The sequence below is a fragment of the Pleurodeles waltl genome, chromosome 1_2 (assembly GCF_031143425.1).
Source record: "Pleurodeles waltl isolate 20211129_DDA chromosome 1_2, aPleWal1.hap1.20221129, whole genome shotgun sequence".
NCBI classification, from domain to species: Eukaryota; Metazoa; Chordata; class Amphibia; order Caudata; family Salamandridae; genus Pleurodeles; species Pleurodeles waltl.
The window spans coordinates 1,123,973,245-1,123,999,199 of record NC_090437.1 but is presented as its reverse complement, the minus strand read 5'-3'; the positions used below and the strand labels follow the sequence as shown (position 1 = coordinate 1,123,999,199).

General features: G+C 44.1%; 1 protein-coding gene across 20 annotated transcripts in view; it reads right to left on the bottom strand.

The window, feature by feature from the left end:
- PROM1 (prominin 1) overlaps positions 1 to 25,955 on the bottom strand; it is a 616,480-nt gene that overhangs the window by 328,288 nt on the left and 262,237 nt on the right. The gene's annotated exons all lie outside the window — the stretch shown is intronic.

Sequence of the window (25,955 nt, the reverse complement as noted above, 5' to 3'; positions counted from 1 at the left end):
GTGGTTGTAAATGTAAAGATACTTAACCACTTACAATCATTGTAACATTTTGGACTGCCACAGGACCCACTACCTCCTGCCGAGGATATAGAAGCAGTTTAGACCCAAAATCAGGTCTTAGCAGAAACAATGGCCTAAAGTGTAATGCTAAGAAATGAACTACTTGTTACTGCAGTTATACAGCAATTGTGATGTAAGTTATGTGAACTGTGTGTATCTGTGCAAAAGTAATAAATATATGGTTCAATGAAAAAAGGCAGTCAGACATTTCAGCCTATGCATGATTCGAAGTTCTTAAGAGTCTTGAGTCGTATATATTTTGCATGCATAGAGTTAGAAAAAATAATGTTTTTTTAAAAATATTTCAAGATTTCAGTTTTGTGCTCGACATGAAAATATATATTTCTAAACACTATTTTTCGTAATGTCCTTCTTTCCTATCCACACCCAATGGCAACGTCCTCCATTTCTCACACATTCCCCAACATTCACACTTGTCTCACTGAGGTGTGAGGTACATGTGGAGTTAAGTGCTAAATCCACTGCAACGCGTTTTGGAATATTAAAAAAATAAATGGATTTTGACCTTGTTCGAACTGCATTTCTCTGGCCACTCCTTTGGCAACCTCCTGGAAATAGTGACATCATCTACACAATTATAAATAGCACATGTGTGTGAATCCGGCTGTATGGCTAGTTTATGACTGTAACAACAGTTAGGGGCGTAGGTTTAGGTGGGCGTTTGAGGAGGTACACCCCCCTAATAAATGTATTTTCTGGTAAATAGTTGGGTACGGGTGCTTTCAGTCGAGCATGGTGAGACAGACGTCTGTCGGATTTCCCCACAAATTTTGACATACACACAGGGAAAAACGCATACACTCTCTCCCTTTCTCTGTTTTTATAGTGTTAAAAAATGTTGGTAAGTTCACAAAATACTGTGTTTACCCTTACCTAGTACCCCTACCAAAGGCGATCTGCATTCATTACCCTTTCCACTGACTCTTAAGGCCCTCTCGTGCGCCCTGACCCCACAATTATATATTTCTACATTATATTCCAGTATGATTGTTGGGAGAATCTGAAGCTTACTGACCAAGCTACGCCCCTGACAACAGTGTGGTGCCACACTAATGGCACCGACCACATTAACTTAGTTTCCACTGTTATGGCATCTGGCCTAACAATGTATTCGCTATGACACCCGTTCTGTGGAAAAGAAGTGGTGAGGACCTTTAAGGACTTTAAGAGATAGATATTGCTAAATCTATGAGTACAAAAAAGTAAGTGCATAATCACAGAAAAATATGCAGGTGTGTGTTTCTTTATTTCTGAAGTCAGTGGGTGAGATTATTTATCTTTAATCTGAATCTATTTCTCTAATTCTATGATAATTGGCATACATGTGCAATACATCTGTACTAAAATGTTCGTGATAAACCGTGATTATTAGCAGCAAGCACTCCTTTGAAATGCTTCCCTCTTTCAGTCTTTTTATTCGTATATGCCTTCAAAATAGTTGGGCAGTGGGCAAAGCGTCTTTACGTTTCTTTAACCGACTGTTTACAGAATCCATATCAAACGCTGTTTCTTCCGCCCTCAGACACCAATGGATCTGTTCTTTCTGTCAGTTTCACATAATATCCACCAGGGGGCGGTAGGTAACTACAAATGCTCAGTGGTGTGTTTCCTCTGAAATAAATGAAACTGATTTGCCTGGTACTTACTAAGCGCCCACGAAGTGACCATGTTTTGGCACCGTGAGAGTACTAGCAGAAATGTTTGAACGCGATTAAGAGGAATGTTGAAAAGCTATGGTAGGGTGTTATGTTTTATATGAAAAAGCACGTCTTTGCTAATTGTGAACTCACATCAACAATTATCGTATTCGAAAAACAGCACTTTAATAGTGGAATGTAGCTGTCGTACGTGAGTTAATGCACGAGGCCGGAGGGACAGAGCTAGTCTGTCTTCTATGTTTAGACCCCTCATGACGCCACGACCAATCTGTAACGAGGACGGTCGTGACGTCAGGGGGCGGCGCGGCGGAAAGGCAGAGGCGCGAAGAAAGCGCGGTGTTGCGGCCGGCCGGCTGCTCGTGGGCCTTATTTCTTGTGGCAAGAATAAAAGATATTAACATGAAATCTGCCTCCCTCGCATCCTTCATACTTGCCACTACAAATGGCGACGAGGGTCACAGCTTCTACCAAGGCCCACGAGTGTAGCCCACCTTACCTGGTGTTTCGGGAGGCCAGTGGAAAGCGCTGATATCTCTTCACTGGGACTACGTGCAACCCCTAAGGCGCTGATGCTGCGGTCTCCACACGATTGACTTTGACGACTCCTACCGTTCTGCGCAGCCCAGTAGCCTCCCGCTTTCCGGCCATGTCGCAGACAGGTCATATCTGCGTACCTCCTCTCTTCCTGGACTCTCCCGGTAAGCCATGCATGAAGTGGAAAGGATGGCTGCGCGCATTTGAGAACTATATTATCTCAATTGATGGTCAGGGGTATAGCCCCGAACGGAAAAAGTCTTTGCTATTGGGACTGTTGGGGAAGGCTGGACAAGAGGTTTTCGATAGCCTGCCGGTATATGTGAATCCCCATGGAGCCACAGCTCCGCTGAATGAGTACCAGGAGGCTGTACGGCGGCTTGAACTGCAGTATGCAGAGGAGTGCAACATCATGGTGGGGCGCCATAAATTCGCACTGCGGAAACAAGAGGAAGGAGAGACTATCGAGGAATATATTGCATGTCTACGTGTCCTAGCTCAAGATTGTGAATTTGCAGTGATGACTGATACGTACATTAGAGACCAGGTGGTGCTCTACTGCCATTCAAAGAAAGTGCAGGAACGTTTGCTTTCATGCAGGAATCCTTCGCTGAAGGACGTAATTGCCATTGCAAAGGCAGTGGAACGAACCATGGTATCTTCCAAGGAACTGGCGAACACTAGTCAGGCTTCAAATGTGTTCTATGTACAGGACAGCCGTAAACATGTGCCCGGAAATTCAGAAAGGGCAGCGAGTGATAGAGGGGGAGGCAGGAGGCAGCTCGTCTGTTATAGATGTGGGTCAAAAGATCACTTAGCGGATAGCAGGGCCTGCCCTGCCGTGCACAAAAGCTGTTCTAAATGCAGGAAGTTGGGCCACTTTGCGGCAGTATGCAAAGCAAAAAAATATAATACGGGCATGAAAGTGAGCTCGGTAAGCGAGAATGATACTGATGCGGATGCGGACATGGTGTTGTCCATTGATGGTGAGGACGGTAGAGTGAAGGGTCCCATTGGCTCCGTCATGATTGGTGTGATAAAATTGCCATTTACGGCTGATTCTGGTTCCCCCCTTACCCTGATCTCTGATAGGACATTTGATTCGAAGTGGCAAGATGTACGACTGCACGAGACGGATGTGAGTCCAAAGGCCTTCGGGGAACACGACATAGTGATGAAAGGTTACTTCTGGGACTCCCTCACCTTTCGAGGGCGCACTGTGAGAACAAAGATATATGTGGCTGAAAATGGGAGGAGCCTTGTAGGATGGAAGGACCTGGCGAAGCTAGGTGTGATGCTAGTCCCTGGGGCGGAAGATCCCATAGTTCTGAGAGATAACTGGGTCAATTATGTGCAGCCTGATGATTTACATGATGGATTAGCTGAGGTCCTCGAAATGTTTGACTCCGTTTTTGAAAACAAGGTAGGGTGCGTAAGAGGATTTGTGCATGCTATACGGCTAAAAAAGGGTGCCCTACCCATAAAACACAAAGTCAGAACAATTCCTCTTTCAGTAAGGGGGGAGCTTAAGGCTGTTCTTGATAAGCTGAAAAGGGAAGGAGTAATAGAGGAAGCAGGTGCATCAGAATGGGTGTCCGCAATCGTGGTGTCCAAGAAGAAGAGGACAGGGGACATTCGGTTGTGTGTAGACCTGCGATCACTGAACAGAAATATCCTGGTGAACTGCCATCCACTGCCCAACATTCAGGAGATATTGTCGGCCACAGCAGGATCGAAGTTTTTCACCCTGATAGACCTGAAGTCTGCATACCACCAAGTATGTCTCACGGAGGAATCCAAGGAACTTACCACCTTTATTACCCCGTTTGGAGCATACAGGTACATCCGTCTTCCATTCGGCCTTGCATCGGCCTCGGGCGTCTTTCAAAAGCTAATGGACCTCCTCTTCTGCGATATGAAGGGGGTTGAAGCATTTCAGGACGACATTCTGATACACACGGAAGACGAGAAGGGGCACTTAGAACTGCTGCGCAGAGTGTTGGAGGTGCTACAAAAAAGGGGGATGACAGTCTCCAAAGACAAGTGCAAATTCATGAAAAACAAGATAGAATACTTAGGTCACGTGCTTACCCCAAATGGCATCGCGCCGAAAGATGATTTAGTGAGGGCCATACGAGATGCCCCTTGCCCAGGAGACAAAGACACCTTGCGATCGTTCCTGGGACTCAGCGAATACTATTCCAAGTTCATGCAAGGATACGCAACCACTGTGGAGCCTCTAAGGAAACTGCTACGGAAGAACGAAAAGTATACGTGGACACAAGAACAAAGCGCTGCCTTCGAATCAGTCAAGCAGGCAATCGCCGCGGCCCCAGTATTACGACCGTACAACAAGGACCTCCGGAATGTAATCACGGTTGACGCCAGTGCCAAGGGAATCGGTGCAGTATTTTGCCAATTCCAAGGGAAGAAGGAGAACACTGTTGCATTCATATCGCGGTCATTGAGCGAAGCAGAGAAGCACTACAGCACCATCGAGCGGGAGACGCTCGCGTGCGTCTGGGCCGTGGAGAAACTGAGAAAATATTTGTGGGGCAGGGAGTTCGAATTAGTCACCGACCACAAACCCTTGATATACATGATGGACGGTGAAGGACGTGGCAATGGCAAAGCCAGCTCTAGGCTCCTACGTCTACTGTCTAAGTTGCAAGAATATCACTTCACCGTCAGACACATCAAAGGGGGCCTCAACTGCAGGGCGGATTGCCTATCTCGCATACCGATCCCGGACGAGGAGAATGATTCCCTGGACGACACGGAGTGCGTTGTGGCAATGGTTGACGCAACAGCCATGTGCGAGGGATCCATATCAGAGGAAGAATGGTTGACGGCTCAGGAGAAGGACGGGACTATGCGGAGGGTGATGGACCACATGAAGGCTCATTGGCCCCCTATCCGGAACTTGCACGGGGCACTCAGAAGTTTCCAACAGATTAGTCCCGAACTCACCATCGAAGGCGGCTTTGTGAAGAGACACGAGCTGTTTGTACCTCCGGAAAGCTTAAGAGACAAGCTAATCAGGATTGCCCATAAAGGCCACCCGGGCAATACCGCTACAAAGAATCTCCTCAAGCAGTACTACTGGTGGCCAGGGATGTGCAGCGATGTCAGCAGATTCATTGATCGGTGTGGACCGTGCTTAAGGGCCGATAAGCACTGGAAGACGACAAAAGGAGAGTTGCAGCTGGTGGACATACCTGCCGGCCCGTGGAACAAGATTGCCATTGATTTTGCGGGCCCATTTACAAGGCTACCTGACGAGTGTAGACATCTCATCGTCCTTACGGATTACTTCTCCAAATGGATTCACTACAAGTTCGTCAGGGAAGTTACCACTGAACGAGTGATCAAGGCATTGACGAAAATTTTCGCGATTGAGGGACAGCCGAAGATCATGGTGTCGGACAACGGCACCCAGTTAGTGTCCAGGCGGATGACGGATTTTCTGTCCAGGTTGGGGATTAAGCAAGAGAAAACCCCGCTGTACAGCCCGAAGAGCAATGGGCAGGTTGAGCGTATGAATAGATTCCTCAAAGAGGGCGTGCAACAGGCGATCGCTTCCAACATGAATGTGAAACCGTTTCTGGCGGACAAGGTGAACACTTTCCACAACACGCCCAGTGAGGTTACTGGACACACTCCGTTTTATTTGATGAGAGGGAGAAGATGCATGAGTGAGCTTACCCCCAAATTAAATAAGTGGTATGACATGAACCGGGAAATTGAGGCAGAATCTGATGAGAGATTGAGAGTCAAAGCAAGAATAGTGGCCAAACAGGAAAACAATAAGAGGTACGCTGACATGGTGAATAGAGCCAAAACTAAAAATATAGCGCAAGGGGATTGGGTATTGGTGAAGAAACCCAACAGGGTGATGAAGGGGGAGTCTGTGTTTCAAACCCCGGTGCGTGTGCAAGGAGTGACAAGAGGGGCAGTCTGCCTGGAAGGAGCGGGGTGGCGGAGCAAGGACGACATAGTTAGGCTCAAGGCTGGGCAAGAGAAAATCATCATGAAAGATGTCCGTGTGGATGGGGCCGAAGGCACGGAGGATGTTGATGAATGGCAAACTCACGAAGCCAGGGATATAGTCATTGACGAGGAGGAATGTGTGAATACGCCTTCCAGGCCAGGAATAAGTGGACAGGCGAGTGCGGAGCGATGCGAGAAGGCATGGCGTGGCTTGACGGCTCCCTCAGGACAGAATGGCTGCAGGCCCGAATCTGGGGAGAGCGACAGTCACAATGTAATGGGGTCAAGCCTAGAGGATGCGTGCGCCGTCAAGGCGAATTCACTTCAGTATGTTACTCCGAGCAGGCCAATTAGGCGTATCCGAGCACCCAAGAGGTTCGAAGATTTTGTTATGAGGTGAAGTTCCTTAAGTTTCTTGTTCTGTTGAAAAGGGAGATGTCGTACGTGAGTTAACGCACGAGGCCGGAGGGACAGAGCTAGTCTGTCTTCTATGTTTAGACGCCTCATGACGCCACGACCAATCTGTAACGAGGACGGTCGTGACGTCAGGGGGCGGCGCGGCGGAAAGGCAGAGGCGCGAAGAAAGCGCGGTGTTGCGGCCGGCCGGCTGCTCGTGGGCCTTATTTCTTGTGGCAAGAATAAAAGATATTAACATGAAATCTGCCTCCCTCGCATCCTTCATACTTGCCACTACAGTAGCCTTCACGATCTTGCTCAAAAAACGACACGCAACCCATTACCGCATATTGATGTCTTCTCCCGCCTCTACCATGGCGATCGACGCCGAATAACATACCTGGCATCTACTTCTAGTGCCGGTTAAAGTTGCTTTTTTGCTGCTGATGGAATGCAGTGATATCCCAACTTCCAGCCATCACAAGTCCCCTGGGGACTAGGTCTCTGCTGCACAGGACGGGCCCCGAACCAGTGATGGGTGGGGAGACTGCCCTGATGATGCGGCCAGTGTGAGCGGAATCATAACGCACCTCAACGGATTCCACCCTCGGCGGAGGGGCGCTTATGCTTCACTACACCACTGCCCTGTGACAGCTGGGTTGCACTGCGGTTGCGGTATTGCATTCTACTTTTACTTTTTTTCTTGCTGTACCCAGTTATGTTTGAATTGTGTTTTTATATTGCTTTGTGTAAGTTACTGCGCAATGTTCTGTTGTGTACTTTCAGGGCCCAAGTCGGGGCCACGCAGGTACACAGCTTCCACCCACTATTTTCACAGGGTGGTCACCGTCCACCCTGCAAGAAGTGGGCTCCACTGAAATTCGCTGAACATGTCCCGGTGTTATTTTCAAACACGGTGCAGGCGCTGAGGGGGCTTCCATGTTTCAGACTCCTGCTGGGCCCATAACAAAGGCCGAATTTAAGGGGCCATTAGGCCTTCTTTTGTTCCACTGTCCTGGCCAGATCTATATGATCCTCACACATAGATGCAAATGCAGGAGACCCACAGCTTGTTGCTATCACTTCATATAATTTCCGAGAGGCACACACTTTTTACAGTGCTCGGTCCCTATAGATAAGAGATATGCATGCACTGCAAGAATGTCAGGTGTGTTGGCCTGTCCCAACAAATAACAATTTAAATACCACTATTTTCTTTTATTTCTTTTATAGCACTACTTATCCCAATGTAGGGTGTCAGAGCGCTTTACATCAGACGTACACATTATACATGGACAATAAATTCTATATATGTGTAAATCGATGTCCGAGATGTGTTACATAAGACAGTGAGGCTTACAGGATGTATGAGTCATATTTCCTTCATCGCTTGCTTTGCTGTATTAGAAGGATTACAATTTACAAACTGCAAGTAACAAAAGAATGTCTGTGTTAACAGCAGTAACTCACTTAGCAACATAAAATAAAAATCTATCATCTGCAGATGCTTCGCAGGAGACACATTAACCCTCTGTTACTTTGATTCAAAACCGAGACTAGAGAGTTACTTTACCATTACTATTGTTCCCTGGGATGGTACTGCGCACACAAAGATCTCTGCAGCAGGTGCCTTAACCCCATAAGATATTTTGAAATGCAGACTTTGCAACCAATTAAGCAGAATAGATTTACTGCTACATTTCTCCTTGTTGCAGACTTCTTTGAGCAGAGTTTTTAAAACATAAATCTATAAATTAGGGCCAGGTGTGCTACATTACGAGGCAAGTTGGATCCTAGGAGGAAGTGACCACAGACATCCATTCTGCTGGACATGATGTCTGTTCTGTTGGGGTGCTCTCCAGGTTCAGGCGCCTTCCAAACCAGGCATTGAATGAGTGACTAGCCTGGCACTGAATATACTAATGGTTACTGCAATGTGTCTACATTAATTTCCTTGCTATATTTTCAAGTTGATGGATGTTTAATTTTTTTTAATAATATATTGTTAATGGTTTACATAATTTGCATGAAATGTATAGTAGTATAGTATTTAATATGGTGTTGTGGGTATATAAAAAGATGCTCTTATTTGTCACACCATGCTTCCTTTTTTTACTGTGAGAAGTATCTTTAAATGAAATTGTTTCTTTCATCAGGTTTACATCCACAAATATGCACGAAAAGATGCTCAACCTATTGTATCCTGCATGAAAAACTGACCTTCCAATCATGTATGTTTTTCTTAAATCGACCAATGCTTCTTTCTACCTACCTTCTGTCTCCCCCTTCTGTATACAAGTTACTCGAATGCTTATCTGCCTTAAAGCTCTTTTGAAACCCTAAACCATATTAATTCCAGCTAGCAATTGTACCTCATGTAGCCCCTCTAATAATCACATCAAACAAAACAAGTCCCTACACTAACCCCAATAACCAATTGACCAATAACTAGGCTCTGAATAGCATGCTACTCACCGCAAAGTGCTTCAATGCCTCATCAGGGGTAGTAAGCGCTATGCAAATACAATATATATTGCAATATATATATATATATATATAAATTGAGGTCCACATATTGTGTTGGGCTGCATCATGATTTTGGCACAAACCAAGTACAAATTCTCATTTGTTCAATCTCATAATGTGCTCACAGGTACTCATGATAGACCTGCAAAATGTGTGTGAAGAGTTAAGATCTGATGTCACTTCTCGTGATCTCACTTCCTGTGAGGTAATGGGTTGTGATATAACTTCCTGCTATGGCGTGATGTCGCATTGTGATGTCACGCCCCATGATGTCACTTGCATACTGCCTAACTTGGTTAGTCCCACTTCTTTTCTTAGGGCTTGTGCCTTGTGTACTTTAGATATGGGAAGAAATACTGCTCCATTTCCAACAGAAAACAGTGCATTGCTTTTAAGTTCTTGTGCCAAGCAGCCTGTCTAAGACAGTAAAAAAATCAGTCCTCCAACTATTTAGGACACAAGTCGGTCCAAACCTGTGGCAGAGGCTGTGGCGGAACGTAGCGCCCAGGGGACACTGTGCGATACAGTGCTCCGTACCTCAACAAGAAAGCTGCCCATATGTGGTTGTTCAAGTAGCCAATCACGCTACTGCTTCGTGGACCTAAGTAAACTGCATTGCATCACTTTTAAAATATGTATTTTTTACAGTTAAAGCACACAGGCTAGTTTACTCACCTGGCAGTTGTACAATAAAAAATGTATAACAATGAGCCCAGAAAAACTATTTAGAATAACAGAGGTGGGCCCATGGATGTCATTGAGGGGTCGCAGCTGCAACCCCTGGCTTGTCCATCACGACCCCTGGTACTGCCCCTGGCTTTAGAGGTAGCACATTCAGTGCCAGAAACACAGTGGCAGCTTGTCCATATGGACATCAGTTGGGGCTACACTCTTATTGTTTTCTGTCAATTTGTATCACACTAATAGTGAACAATAACATATTTTTCACTATTAGTGTAATACAAATGGGGTATAATTAGCTTGGAATATGGCCTTCCATGGCAGCTGAGGTAGGTAAAAATGCCTTTTAATGTTGTGTGTGTGCTTGCAGGTGATAGTGTGTTTATGTGAGAGAGTGTGTGTTTAAGTGTGAATCTGTGTGTATATGTAAGTACGCATGTGTTAGTGAAAGTGGAGGTGCAAGGGCGCATGATGTCACTTTCGCTACCACTGTCATTTTGGTGAATTGACGTCCTTGGGTGGGCCAAGCCAATAAATTAACAGGAAGGTCTGAGCCGGAGGCAAGCCAATGGTCTGGCTCAGATGTAGAGCCTGTGCACAAGACGAGCCATGAAAAAAATTACTATGTAAATCATATAACAAACATCACGTAAAATATGATATGGTCTCTTCAAAATGTAAAAAAAAAAGTGTATTCTTTTAAAATGTGGAAGCTTTGGCATTAATAGAATACATTATAGTATTACACTGAGAAATACACATTAAAAGTGATAGTTTTGTACAACTGGTAGTCTGAACTCATGTTTTTGAAACTGCTTTTATAAGCGATACTACAGAAAAAAAGAGTTTGGTGAAATATAATATTTACCTAAGATCACACAATTTAAGCAGGGAAGACGTGATTTATTAAAGTTTTCTGGTTTCACATGTAGTGCAAACTCAACCCAAAGGAATTGGAGTACTTTACGTGATTGTCAGCAAGGTAACATGCATTATTTATAGGCATAGGAACCTTAAGTGATTTGCCCAGATTACAGGATGTTGAGCAGGTAGAAGCCACATGAACGCTCTGCTCATTATGGGCTCGAGGTTCCAACAAAACCTCGAGCTGAGCCACAGCCAGGCTTCAAGCTCAAACCTGGCTCGGGCTTTCAGTGGCTCGCCCACCTCTATGGGATCATGGACATGGCATGTTGGGTATATTAATGCGAACTTTAAAGTTACATTTACGCAATTTGTACATGACTGTGTTTGAGGAGAAGACTATACTGGATTCTAGAATATATATATATATATATATATGTATGCTGATCTGTGTACACTGGGGCCAGAGATCCAGGGGTTTCAGAGGTACGAGTGACTAGCTAGTATAGTTCATATTTTTGTCATTCTTTTACTTATTTTCCTGATTTGTTAATTGGAGAAACTGGACTACATCCTCCAGAATGCAAATGAAATTCCCTGGACTAGATTCATTTATCACAGAGAGACCTGGAATACTTAGCAGCTTTGGGGAGTAACATTACTGAGGGGCAGGGTGAGACGGTGGTGGGGATGGTGAGTGCGGAGGATCAGAGTGGTAAGTGTACATTGGGTGAAAGCGTAGGGTATACAAGGGTGAGTTTTGTGAAGGGCACAGTGTGGGAGAGGGGACATTGACTACTGGGGGGATCTGGAGACATTGGGTCAAATTTATCAACATTTTGCATCAATGCAAAGCCAACACAAGTGAAGCAAACCAGAGTAAAGTGTTGGTTTGGGATTTATTTTGCAGTATACAACTTATTTTGTGCTGGAAAGAAGCCCTGAAGGAAGGCGTAGTAGTGGTATTGGCTGTTCTGCATTATTTTTCATTCACAAAGCGTCCATTGGGTGGTACCTGGGCATTTCCATGCAACCACACATGACTTTTATTGCAAAGCCCTATCTAATAACTAAAAACATGTGTAGACAGGGCTTTGGGTAAAATATTTCACTGAGGCAGACGCAAAGTAACAGAAACATTTATTTCTTCAAATTTTTGTTTCCAAATATGAATGTATACTGCATTGTATTGTACAAACAGAAACTGGGGCAGTTTAAACATAGTATTCTGTACTGGAAGGACACCCATCTATTACTTATGCCATGCTAAATATGCTAGACTCACACATACCCCTCTTTGTGTGGTGCTAAGAAGCCAGAAAGTGTACCAACACCTTGAAAGAAAGCAGCAGTACCATATCTTAGTAGATGTGGTGTTGTCCTTCTCTCTTCCTTTCATGCTGTGGGTACGGTGCTGTGTTGTATGAAAACATAGTAAATTTGCCTCAACATGTAGGGCCATTGAGGTTTCTTTGTGGTGATCCTGGAAGACAGGTGTGGCTCACAGTCGGGCTTGAAACTCAGTGATGATTGTGTGAAAATCCTAATAAATAATAAAAGCTCATATCCCTTTTTAACATTTATAATGAAATGTTGGCAAGTCAGCCACCAAGATATGGGAAACTCTATACACATTTACTGTAAATTATTGCAATTCAAGGAGCTTGAAGATCATCAAATGCTGGTGTTTAGGGCTGCTTCTATAAACAAGATGACAAATCCTGGGAACTATGAGAGTCAAATATCGGGTGGAGGACACATTAATAAATATGACATAGATGGACTGGAGATGTGAGACCCTATTTGGGAGCAAAGAGTAGACAAGAGACACTTTGGAGGAACAGGAGAGAGTTTACAGGAACATTAGTGAAACACAAGGGAACAAGTGAAATATCAGGGATGATGATCAACACTCGGGCATATTAGAAAAATGTTGAGGGAGGATGTGGAACACACCAGGAAAGACGAGAGGCACTGTGGAAACAGTTGAAGGTTTTTGAATGAAAAGAAAACACACTCTCGCAATTTTGTGGGCATGGAAATACTGAAAATACCTGAATTGGACAAGTTGAGAAAACACTGAAAAAACACAGTGAACATTTCTAAATAAAATAACCACTGAAAACAGGTATCCCTAAATATTAAGTAGTTATAGTTCAAAACGGTGACGTAGATGTTTCTGCCGAACATTCATTCATTTCATGTTTTGGAAATTTTGGAAATACCCCACACATTTCACAAATTTCTAATACTACCTACATATTTTTAACTCCGTTTGAAATTCCTGATAGAGATCAAGTGTGTAGAAACATTTTTAAAGAGTGGAGCAAGGACTGAGACCACAGAGGAGGGGCAACCGGCTCAGTTAACAAAAAAGGACACCACTAGAGTAGCAGCTGACTGAGATACCACTGTACTGTAATGGAATATCAACTAACTGAGTTGCAGTTGACTAAGCAAAGGGGGTGGTTAGGGATATGCTTTACAATTTTTTTCCTGCAGGTAATTTGGTACCTTATTGTGGATTGCCAGATGGACCATGCACAAGGATTTAAATAGAATACTTCTTTTAAGTAGAAGCTGTTACGATGATCCTATCTTTAAAGGATTAATGCTTGTGTGGCAATTTTCTACCCTTCTAAAGTCCAACATAGGAATATTTTTTTTGCAACTTAAGTTCGAAAAAAAATCACTAGATATGGTTTCATTTTGCTCGGCACTGAGAGATAAACTGTCATTGAGAGACAAAGAATCATTCTCAGAAGTTTTAGATTGTAAGCAAAGGGCAAGACTACAAAGGAAACTTAAAGCTGCCATAGACAACTGGCTAGCAATGTACACCCCAAGCTGGGCGCCAAAAAGATCATGGACCAGTGCATGCCAGAAAAGTCCTAAACAACGCATCGTAAACAACACAGACGTTTCCCACACAAGCGGAACAATGCTTGTAGGAACAACTACTGTCTTTTTCTCTGCCTTAACCATGTGTGTGCCAAACTACACATATGCGTTGTTAAGGCAGAGAGTATAGTGGATCGGGCGAGGATGTGGTGAGGTAAGTGGGGCTGGTGCAGGGTTGGGGTTTAGTTTTTAGGGGTGAAAGTGGATTAAGGGCTTTTGGGATATTTTCTTTTTTTTAAGAACGGGGTTGGGGGATTTGGGGAAGTTCAGTTTTTAGGGTTTAGGGTGGGGGGATGGGGTAGTTTACTTATTGGGGGGTTTTGGGGCTCAGGGCGGGTGGGAGATGTCAGGATAGTTCAGCTTCTGTGTCGGGGTAGGGGGGCTGGGGTAGGTTTTTGTTAGGGCTTGGGGTGGGTGGAGGGGTTGTGGTAGTTTTTTTTCGGGTTTAGGGTTGGTGAGGGGGTTGGGGTAGTTTAGTTCTTAGGGGTGGGGAAGGTTTTAGGGCTCAGGGCGGGTGGGGGGTGTCTGGGTAGTTTACTTATTAGGGGTGGGGGTAGTTTTGGGCCTCAGGGCAGGTGAGGAGTTGGGGTACTTTGTTCGGTTAAGAGGGGGGTTGTATGACAGAACCACACATGCCGTTTCCGCATATGCCTTTACTAAGCATGCGTTTACAACAAAATTTTCTCTAAAGGCATGCGTAGTAAAGGCATGCATGGAAAAGACGCAGTCGTGGTTCCGACCGCGTTGTTAAAGCATTCGTGGTTCCGGCATACGTAGTTCTGTCATACAACCGTGCATGGCTTCTTTTGTCAGCATGCATTAGTGAAGGAGGGACTGGACTCAAGGTTTTATAATAGTTTATATTAAAATTAATTGAAAATGTGTTGAAGCATGTGGTGAGATTCAGAGTAAATAAAACGACGCAGCAGCATTGAAAACTAAAATATATCTGGCACCGGAACAGTTTCAGACATTAACCTCTATCTTAGCTTCCCAAAATACAACAAGGCAAAGTGACATTACACACTCTCTGACTGCTTTTCCCTCTTAGCACCTCTAAAGCCCCCTATTTGCTGTTAAGTACCTAAGGAAGGGTGAGGGAGTGGAAAATACACAACATTAGCATAGTTTATAGAGCTCACTTAAATTTCTGAGATACACAATCATTACGGCACCTGAGATCATGTGTTGCAGGACCAGGCAAGAGAATTAAAGGGAAAGCCAGGACTAACAGCTGCGACCACCAGCTAATGATGTTTCGGTCTACTCTTTCTAGATGTCCAGGAGTTTAGAGGGTCTTAGATCCACAGACAATTCATGAAGCTTAGAACCCCTGAAATATTGAATGTTTGGCATGGTACTCCATGTTGCAAATGAATATTCTTAAAATGCAATTGGCAAAAGGAGACTTTGTCATTGAGATAAACCCTCAGGGCTTTCACCTCTGAGTTGTGAAGGGCAGGGATCCCAATTCCATGAGCCACCACTGACCAAACCATCTTGTTCTGAACAAAAAAACAGAATGTCTGTTTTAACCGAGTTAATTTTTTAAAGTATCATTAAACATCTATTTTGCTGTGGCATAGATACCTTCTGTAAACCACATTTTATTAAACTCATAATCTTCATCTACTCTCAAAATCAACAGTATTGATTTCATGGCATTGGCATCAAGATACTCCAGTGAGTCCCAGCCAGGATGAGACACAAACAAATGGAGGGATGATAGCCCTTTTTAGTCTGGCATTAGCCAATACCTTTTGATTTTACTAAATTTATATGTATAAAATACTTACTTAAAGGGGTGTTCAGCCACCTCTCTTCATCCATTGGTCTGTTGTTGTATCATTCACATTTTGCTTCCACCCACTCCAGCATATAGAATGGGACAATCGGTCAACCTACTTCAAGTGAGTGGTTAACTTCAACTTGAGTGACTGCAGTTTGCTCTTTCCCAAAGAGCACGCCCACACAAAAGGTAGTTCCCTTCAGTGCCAATGTTTTTGTTTTTACTTTATAATTACTTGTGTTGCTATTGTTCTGAGAACTTGAGTGATAGCACAATGCTTTCTACCAGATGAGAGCACAGGTCACATTCCAGCTATCAGTTCCTGTCTCCTCTTAATACTATTGAAAAATTCCTTTTGAAGTGTTCTATTTCACAGCATACATTTGAAACTGTTCTCAATTAAGTAAATCTCTTATTACTATGTGTGCAGTACACAAACCACAAGCTTCAACGTTATACGTGTGAGTTCATAAGCGGACCACTCTTCAGAACACGGGACCACTCTTCAGAACACGTATATTCTGGTCTCAGTTCCACCAATGGTTCTTTAATAAACTATGCTCAGGAACAAATGCACCTTTTATCATGTTTAATTTGTAGCACTTATAACACTGTTTCTATGTATTTCTTTCCTTCTTTCTTTGTTTCTTCCCTTCTTCATTTCTTTGTCTCTTTCCATCTTACTTGTTTTCTTCCTCTCTTGTCATCTTTTCTCTTTCTTTCTTTCTTTTGTTTCTTTCTATCTTTCTTTCCTTATATCTTAATTTCTTTCCTTCTTTCTATTTGTTTTCTTCTTTTTTCAATCTTTCTTTCTTTCCATATTTCCTTTTTTGTTTATATGTTTCCTTCCTTCTTTCTTTCCTTCGTGCCTTCTTGCTTTCTTTTCTTCTTTCTTTATTTCATTCTTTCCTTCATTTCTTTGTTTGTGCTTTCCTTTCTTTCTTGCTGTCTTTCTTTCCTGCTTTCTTTCTTTCCTTCTTGTCTTCTTTCTTTCTTGCCTTTCACATCTTGTTTCTAGCCTTCTCTCTTTCCTTCTTGCTTGCCTTCTATCCTTCTTTCTCAAAGAAAAGAGGCTGTCTGCCAGTGGCAGAACGATTGGCTTTTGTAGGTATAAGTTAGCCAAGACCTTTTAATTTTGCTAAAATTATATGTGTGACATAATAGATGCCAGATCATGATGGATCCTCCTCATTTCCAGCTCTGGGTGTGAAAGAAACGGAGAAGGACAGAAACTGAAGAGCAAGACAGAGACTACAGGGTAAAACAGGAATTGCAAGGTGAGACAGAGGTGTGGGAGATAAAGGATATCAAAGAGACAGTATATTGATGAGACAAACTGTAGGGCTGAACAGAGTTGGGGACAGGGAGGTAGAGAATGCATTGAAAGGAAAAATGTGGAAGAGACGGCTGGAAAAATCGACATTGCAGAGAAATTGAAGGTGGTGCAAACTGCTAAGTGTGACAGAATGCAGAAGTAGAAATCACAGGAGAATTGAGAAGCTAAGGAGAACATAATGCAGGGATAAACACTACAATCGCAGAGATTGCAAGGTCGACAGTCTAAAAATAAATGCAGATGAATTGTTGTGTTGTGTCTAGTACATAGAGTTTTGAAGAAGATTCGCTCCTTGATTAGGAGCCAGTGTGATTTCTGAAGAACACGGCTAGCATGAGCAAGATGAGGTACATCGAGTAGGTGAACTGCTGTATTTTGGACCACCTGCAGTTTTTGGTGCAAAAAAAATAGGATAGCCCCAGATATGAGCAATTGGCACTAGGCAAAAACCTAGTAAGGCAGCAACTACGATATGTTTATTATCAGAGGATAAGAAACAAAGGGCGAGATTTACAAGGCCCTAGCGCCTCCTTGCGCCACATTAGCTTAATTTTTTATGTTAATGTGGCTCAATGAGGACAAAATCATCGCACTATACTTACAAAGTGGTGCAATGCATGCATTCTGCCACTTTGCTACCCCTTGCTCCACATTATGCCTGCGCCAGGCATAATGTATGCAAGGGGGAGTTCAGGCGTTAGGAGGCGCACAAAAATGGAGCAATGATATCTACAAGATTTCATTGCGCCATTTTTGGCGCCATTTTTAATGCCTGCTCTAAGCAGGCATTTAAACAACACACCCATTGAAGTCAATGGGCCTCCTTGCATTTTGCTGCACTAGCGTCAAAATGTTTGACACTAGTGCAGCAAAGCCCCACAATAGCGTCAAAAATGTTGACGCTATTGGCCTAACGTGAGCCATGGTGCGCCCATGGTGTCGTTAGGTGGCGTGGGGGGGGGGGGCGCAAGAAATCTGGCACATCAGTACTGATGCACCAGATTCTTGTAAATCTGGGCCAAAGAATCTTACTCGGAAGTTGCGAGATTGCAAGCGTAGGAGGAGACTACAGAGAAAACATGGGACTGCCAAGGACAACTGTCAATCACTCTTCTCATCAAGCTGTGCGCCAGCAAGTTCATGGACAAGTGTATGGCTTCTTTTGTCATGATGCAATACTGGCAGAGGGTCTGGACTCAAGTTCTTATAATGGTTTATACTAAAATGAATTAGAAATGTGATTGAAGCATGTGATGAGATTCGGGGTAAATAAAACGATGCAGCAGCATTGAACTCTAAAATATATCTGGCCATGAAACAGTTTCAGACACACCCCTCTGAGTAGATTTATCAAAATGCACAAGCAAAAGTGACATCACACACTCTCTGAGCCCCAATAACATCACAAGGTTGACCCTTTCTCTTTCTCTTAACCACTTAACAGCCCACTATTTGCTTCTAAGGACCTATGGAAAGGTAAATGAGGGGACACTACTACACAACATGAGCACAGTAGATGCACAATCATCCTGGCACCTGAGATCATGTATGACAGAGATAAGGTGTATTAAAAGGAAAACCAGAAGTAATAGCTGCGACGACTTGCTAAGGATGTCTCTGTATACTCCTTTTTTACATCTATGAGTTTACCTGGTATGAGATCCATAGACCAGTGGTTCCCAGCCTGTGGTCCAGGGACCACTGGGGGGCCGCAAAGCCTCCTCAGGTGGTCCGCGACTGCTTAAAAAATGATCTATTATTAACAGATTATGTTCCCTGCTTTTAGTGATGACTCATTGGGGGTGGTCCCTGGATTCCAATACTGAGTCAGTGGGGGTCTTCAGATTCCAGTAATGACAAAGTTGGGGTCTACAGAAGTCAAAAGATTGAGAACCACTGCCATAGGCAACTCATGAAGCTTAGAACCACTGGAATACTGAAGGATTTGGCATGGTACTCCATGATGCAAATTAATATTCGTATAATGCAGTTGGCTAAAGGAGACTTTAATGCATATGTCATTAGCTCCTGATGGCTAAGGGTGTTGAGGACAATGTGCACAACTCCCTTTTGATGCATTTGCTGTGCCATGAAAAGGTGTATTTGGGAGAAACGTTAATGGAGAAAAGGTGTAATAGTGTATGTTGTAATATTATTTCATTCTTGAATACTGCTACAAAAATTACAGGAGGATGCTATAACTTATTAACGACATCAAATGTAAAACATTTCATGGTTATAATTATTTATATAGAGATGTTTATCTGTTTGTGTATAATCTAAACAAATTCAACTGGGTCTTTCACTCAGGACTGACAGGTGTTGCCATGGCATTTACTTGTTCGGTGGAGGAAGATGGGCTATGATAAAAGGAAGCTGTCACCTCTCCTGGGGTCCTTCATGACGTATTAATAAGTCTTTAAATAGTTAATGATGGCAGAACCTAATATTACTTGTGCATTTCTCACTCAAGTCCTGAATTGTGTTCAGTGATATGCATTAATATGTTGATTTATACATTAAGGTGGTCATTTTGAACATGGCGGTATGGTCCGCCATGTTGGCAGTGGCAGGTAAAACCGCCAGCTGGCATGGCAGGCCACACCGCCACATAAAGAACACCTTGAGGGCCGCCATCGGCAGCCCTCACTCACTGCCAGGCTGTCTCTGTCAGGCAGCCTGGCGGTGGTCGGAATCATTATCCGACAGGGCAGCGGTGCTGCCCCTCGGATAATGATCCCTAATCCTCCAGCCTTGAAAGGGTGGCAGAGGTGGTGCCCAGGGGCCCTATGCCTATGCACTTGGCATGGGCAGTGCAGGGGCCCCTGTGCAGTGCCCCATCGCGCAGGTCACTGCCCGATTTTCAGGCAGTGATCTGCCCGAGGGTGCAGATGCACCCGCGCACATAGGCATTGGCGGCGGTTCCATGTGGAGCCGCTGTGAATGTCCCAGCCAGGCATTCCTCTGGGCCAGCGGGTGGAAACAATGTTTACGCCCGCCGGCCCAGAGGAATGTTCCTAATACGTCCGGCGGGGATCCGGGGACGCTGGTGGTCAGTGTTTTGACCACCAGCATGAACACAGCGGTTTCGACTGCCGTGTTCAGTATGAGGGCCTAAGTCCCTTTTCTCTTTTTTAAACAACACGAAATACAATCCTAAATACACATTTATTTACACTTATTAACATCGTCACTTTGCTTTTCTAACTTGGACGTCAATTCACGTTAATATGAGGGGTAGTCGATGGAACGTCACGCGTTATTTTAGAGCTAGTGTCGTCACGTGGTGACGCTTTGTTGCCCCCTTCGCATTAGTCCTTCATCAGTCTGTTTCCTGCTGGTAAAGATCAATGGAACGGGCCAGAAATGAAAGTAATAACAAAGAAAACATCGCTGTTACAGCCCTGTTTACTCTCTGTTTCTGCAACTCTCTGTACTCGGTCGCCAGGGGTTGCAGGGCCATGACCGGGTGCGAAAGGGCAGGTCAAGCATCCCTAAATGAAGCCACCGTCTTCTGTGCATCTGAAATAGACACTGCTGCTGTTAGCGCGGGAAACGCTGTGTTGTTTTGGACTGGCGGTCGCGTTTGCAACTGCAATCTCACTCGTCTAGCGAGAAAGAGGCCTGCACCAAGAGGTTCTTGAAAAACGATGGCGCTTTTCTTTGAGGTATCTACCGCACGCAGACAAGTAAATGCGTTTAGCAGTGGGATCCATTATTTGAGTCACTGGAACCGTGAAGCGTTTGCTGGCAGGCCAGCAGTTTACGGCCGCAGCCCCAGAGAGTCATTTAGCCGCGAGAAAAAGGAAGTCGGCCTTCCAGCAACTGAAGGCTCTTCTTATTCCAGCATTTTTCAGAATACCTAAGATCAAAGCTGAAAACTGTGACTAACAGCTCTAAGATTACCTTCTTAGCAGCCCCCTGTAATTGCGGATTCACTGAACAGGACAAATGGAAGGGATTTTCCAAATTCCCAAACCTGCTGACGTGCAGGTCTTAGTATCTCCCGTACGCAACTCTATTTTTAGGGAGTTTTCTGAAAGTGCAGCCTGTGAATCACACGTTTGTCCCCAGTCTATTGGTGTACCTGGCTTAAGAGTTACCTTTGAAGATGTTTACAAATGATCATGGGTAAAGCCAAGAAGTCTGACTTTAATGTGTTAAAGCATACAGAATAAACAATAAAAGCACACAGGACTGTCCCACCTTAGTAAAGTGAGGTCAGTGAGTGCTTGAGTTCCTGGGTGGGTGAATCAGGAGGGCCTCTGGAACAAATATAAAATTGCATTTGCTAAAACTAGTAAATAAAGAGGCTGGCCACCAGCAACCAGGATCATCCACACTACCTTTGAAGTGACAGAGGACCAGATTTGCTTAAGATTTGCATTTCCCTTGCGTGACATAAGTCATCACAAGGCAACGCAAGTTCTTTAGTGGCACCTTTCAATCCAAAGAAAAGCAAGGCAGCATATATGACTTGCCACACGTAGGCATTCCATGGTTGAAGCATTGGTGTTCCTACACATTCACCCATGGATTCCCAGATTTACGAAGAGTTGTAAACCTGGTAATGCGTCAAAATGATACACCTCTATGACCCAGGCCTAACCAGGAGAAACATCTTTAATTCTCCTTGTTGCTTCATTTTTCTATGTGTGATGCATTCCGCATAATACATAGAAAACGGAAAATATCTTCAAGGATGATTTTAACACAGGAAAGTGTCCCTTCCTGCACAAAAACAATTCTCACTGTAACGCATGCACCCTTGCACTACAGTGTTTGTGTTGACGCCAGGCAGCACACAGTGCATCAGCGCAAGGAGGTAGCAGAAATGCCCCATATCTTTGTAAATATGGTGCATTTCTGATGTCTCCCTTTCACGCAATGCAGCTCAGCAAGTTGCCTTGCTGCGCTGTGTTGCATGAAATGTTAGTAAATCTGGCCCAGAGTTTCCTTGATGACCATAGAAGAAATAAAGGGCACTCAATAATTTAAAATTGACATAAACACTCACCAAGGAGAGATCTTCCTTGTGTGATCCTTCACGTGCTGAGTCGGGCCAGTTTGGGTTTATGAAAGAAAAAGGCAGCACACATGTAACTGAACATGTGCCATGTGTCAACATGATGATGTGACGCAATCGTTATCCCCATTGAGAGGCCTCCCTTGCATATCACAGTTGTAACATGTTTTCCACAAATGTTGATTCAAAGCAATGGTATGCTTAAAGCTTCTTCCTGGACCATAATACAACAGCAACAGACACTTACTGCTCACATGAATCTTCAAAGTTGCTCACACATAGGTAAATAGTCACCAAATATTCCAGATAAAACAATCCAAGGTAACTTCATCTAGCAGCTTCTAAATACTAGCAGTCTTTCCAACAACAAGTGGCCTGAAACCAAATATTTAAATGAAGAGAAGGATACCACAGTAACTTAGAGTAACTGCATGAGTGAATGGGTGAATCAGTGGATAGTTGAATAAGCTTGTGAATGACTCAGATATAAAGGGACTTTAGACAAGTGAGAGGATAGTTGAGGTGAATGATGAATGACTGAGTGAGAGAATTAGTTTACTTATGTGGTGCACAGAACATACCATTTCAGAGACTAAGGGCCAGATGTAGCAAAAAAACATTTTGCGAGTTGCAAATTGCGAGTAATAGCGACTCGCAATTTGCAACTCGCAAAATGTAATGCAGAAAGGTGTCTCAGACACCTTCTGCGACTCGCTATGGGGTCGCAAAGACCCACCTCATGAATATTAATGAGGTGGGTCGCAGTTTGCGACCTCATAGCGAGTCTAGGCACTCACAGGGATGGTAGCCTGCTGGAGACAGCAGACCACCATGTCCGTGACTGCTTTTTGAATAAAGCAGTTTTTTTTTCTTTTTGCAGCCCGTTTTCCTTAAAGGAAAACGAGCTGCAAAAAGAAAAAATTCCGAAACCATTTGGTTTAGTTTTTTTTAAGCTCTGAAAAAATATTTTTACTGACATTCACAAAGGGGAAGGGGTCCCATGGGGACCCCTTCCCTTTTGCGAATGAGTTGCCATCCACTTCAAGTGGATGGTAACTGCGAGTTGGTTTGCGACCGCGTTCGCGGTCCCAAAGCAACTCAGCATGGCGATGCGGTCGCAAATAGGAAGGGAACACCCCTTCCTATTTGCGAGTCGCAGACTCAAATTGCGAGTCGGTACCGACTCGCAATTTGCGGTTGTGCATCGCATTTGGCCTTTTGCGCCTCGCAAACTGCGTTTTTCGCAGTTTCCGAGGCGCAAAAGGCTTCCTACTTCTGGCCCTTAGTCACCACACTGTACAACTCCAGTGTCTCTGCCAAAGCTCTTAATACAGCCTCCCTTGCTCTGTAATAGTCACACTGCCTCTAATATTGATTTGAAGTCTCATAAAATGAAGAAACACCTTACCCATCTCTCACTGGCACACACTGAGATAACTCAAATCTCCTTGAAATTAGGGTGCACAATTGGGTGACTCCACGTTACTCTTGTAACGTGAAGTTCCAGCCATATTCCGACAATCACCATGTGGGGGAATTTTATTCCCGCAAGGTTCCAGAAATGTGAGCTAGCTATTGAGATTTGGCATCCCCTAGCGTAATTATCTAATGTGGGATGTTATGGTCAGAGGCTGCTTCTCAAGTGGATTTGTTGCCGCTCAAGTAGGTTTTCTACTCGGACTGCAACAAAATCAGCTCGAATGGCAGCATGCTCTTGTGCACCATGTGTTGCCATTGTCAGACTTTTTTCAGCATTGCTCGTGCTCCTGGCACTAAACTGCAGCTCGACCAGCGCAACATGCATATTTTCTGCCTTTTGGCAGAACTCTGAGGAATCACACAGAGATTTTATGCAATTTGCAGAATTCCGTGGAGTGAAATTCGCAAGTTCTGTCCACACTTACTTGAAATTGGAATAATTAACAAAAATGTCCCCAAGAGATACGTTTTCCACCATCACAGATGCCTTCTGAAATTAACATATTTTGTACATCATTTATGGACTGTAAAAGATCTTCCAACTAAAAATGCTTTATATTATCTGTAATGGGCCTGATTGGTTTGAATTTTTCCACAGCTTTAGCACGCAACTTCCGCAAAATACAGTTTACACAAACATCTTGAGGGTGTTTTCTAAGCAAAGGCAACCCACTTTTGAAATCTACGTGAAAGGTTTTATTATTTTATATCCCCTCGTTTTAAAACATAAGTTGTTTTCTGTCATTTTAATTTAGATTGCAGTGCTAATATTAGTGGTGCCAAGTTTGAACTCTCCTGGACTGTTGGTGGGAGCAAAAGGAGTCCCTAAATTAAGAACCAGGAGAAAGTTAATGGCAGAGAGGGATGACTGTAGATCCAGGTTCTGTTGGTGTTGATGGACCAAAGATGCAACTTCACACAGCCAAAGTCCTGTCCCACGAAATCTGACATCATCTTGAAGGTTGCCTTATGAAAGGGACATTTCCAGGTTAAATGTCTGTTTGTCATCTGTTCACATTGGTGGAAGCAAGATGCAGCTCATTGCGCTAACACGCAGACCACAGCATGTTGGTATTTGGCCCTAGAGTTAAGCCTCTAACCTAGTTATAGACAACATCATCTGCTGTAGGGGTCATTCAGTGAACCTTGGTGCTGGGATCTCTGAACTGAAGCCTAATGTAAGTCTTTGGCCTACATTCATTGTGACTTGTCATCTTCAATATGAGCAGTGTGACTTTTGAGCTATGTAACTCTGGGCATCTGCAAACCAGAACACAGTTAAACTTGGTATGTCACATCCTTGACTCTTGAGAGTTGCGACTCTTGGCATATTCAACCCATTCACAGAATAGCTTGGTATACTGCACCCTTGTACACACTTGTGTTCCTTATGTGTGTGTGTAATATAAGACCAAAGATATAGAACTAAACCTGAGACAAGGCCCACAATTGTGAATTCTGGAACTCCAGATGCTCTTGAGACTGCAGAGTGTGCAGTCTGAACAAGACCCTAGATCTGTGTCATAGTAGACAAGGAAAGTTAGACAATCTAGGAGGGCCAGTGGCTGGTGTATGGAGAGATTTACACAGTAGTGTCTGGCTCATTATAAACTACTGTTAAACTGGTATGGATACTCATCTAAACTACATCAGTCCTACCCTAGAGTGGACCTGAAATGTTGGAGAGGAGGTGACAATAGAAGATGTGAAGCATATATGGTGGAAATACTCACACATTTCACACTTCTGGATTGAAGCTTTGTATACACCCAAAAGATACTAGTTTATCTGATACCAAGAGACATTAATTCTTTGTTATTTGGGAAACAACCATATACATTGCACAACCATACTAGAGTAGATAGGATAATCCTCTGCATCACTCTGGGAGTAGTAACCACTACAATTGCATTTCACTAGAAGAAATTACACCCTCCCCCATTAGACATTGGTATACCCGATTGTGGACAGGGTGACCAGAAGTCCCACATTTGCCAAGACAGTTTTAAAAGTCTGTCCCACATCCCAGCACCTCAACTAGGAACATCAAAAAACTTCAACTCATCGAGCACGCCTTCAAGCTTCTCACCCACAAGTACAAGGCAATACACATACGCAGGACCAGCCTACATGAACCACTGCGTCTCCTTCCACACCCCACTAGATCCCTCCACTCCGCCCAAATGGCCCTGGCCACCGTTCCTCGCATCCGCAAAATCACTGCCAGAGGACTATCTTTCACCTACGCTGCAGCAAAGAGCTGGAACAACCTCCCCCTGCACCTCATACAAAGCCAGCTGCTCACCATCTTCAGGAAGAACCTCAAGATGTGTCTCTTCAGATGAGGACGCTCCCCTCCCCCCCCCGACGCCTTAAAACCCTCACAGGTGAGTAGCCACACTCTACAATTATTGATTGATTGATTGTTGGTGGGTGCTATATTGTACACCTTCATTATCAATGGTGGCTGTAAACACTTAGAGGGTCATTACGAACTCAGCGGGAAATCCTGCCGAGTTCAGTGCTGGTAGTTGAAACAACGACCGCCAGCATGTTGAAGACCCCACCGGCCCAATAAACAACATTCTGCTGGGCTGGCTGGCAGAAACAGTGTTCTGCTGGGCCTGTACATTGCCGACGGCTCCACATGGAGCTGTGGTCATTGTAGAAGTGCGGCGTAAATCGAGCAGTGAC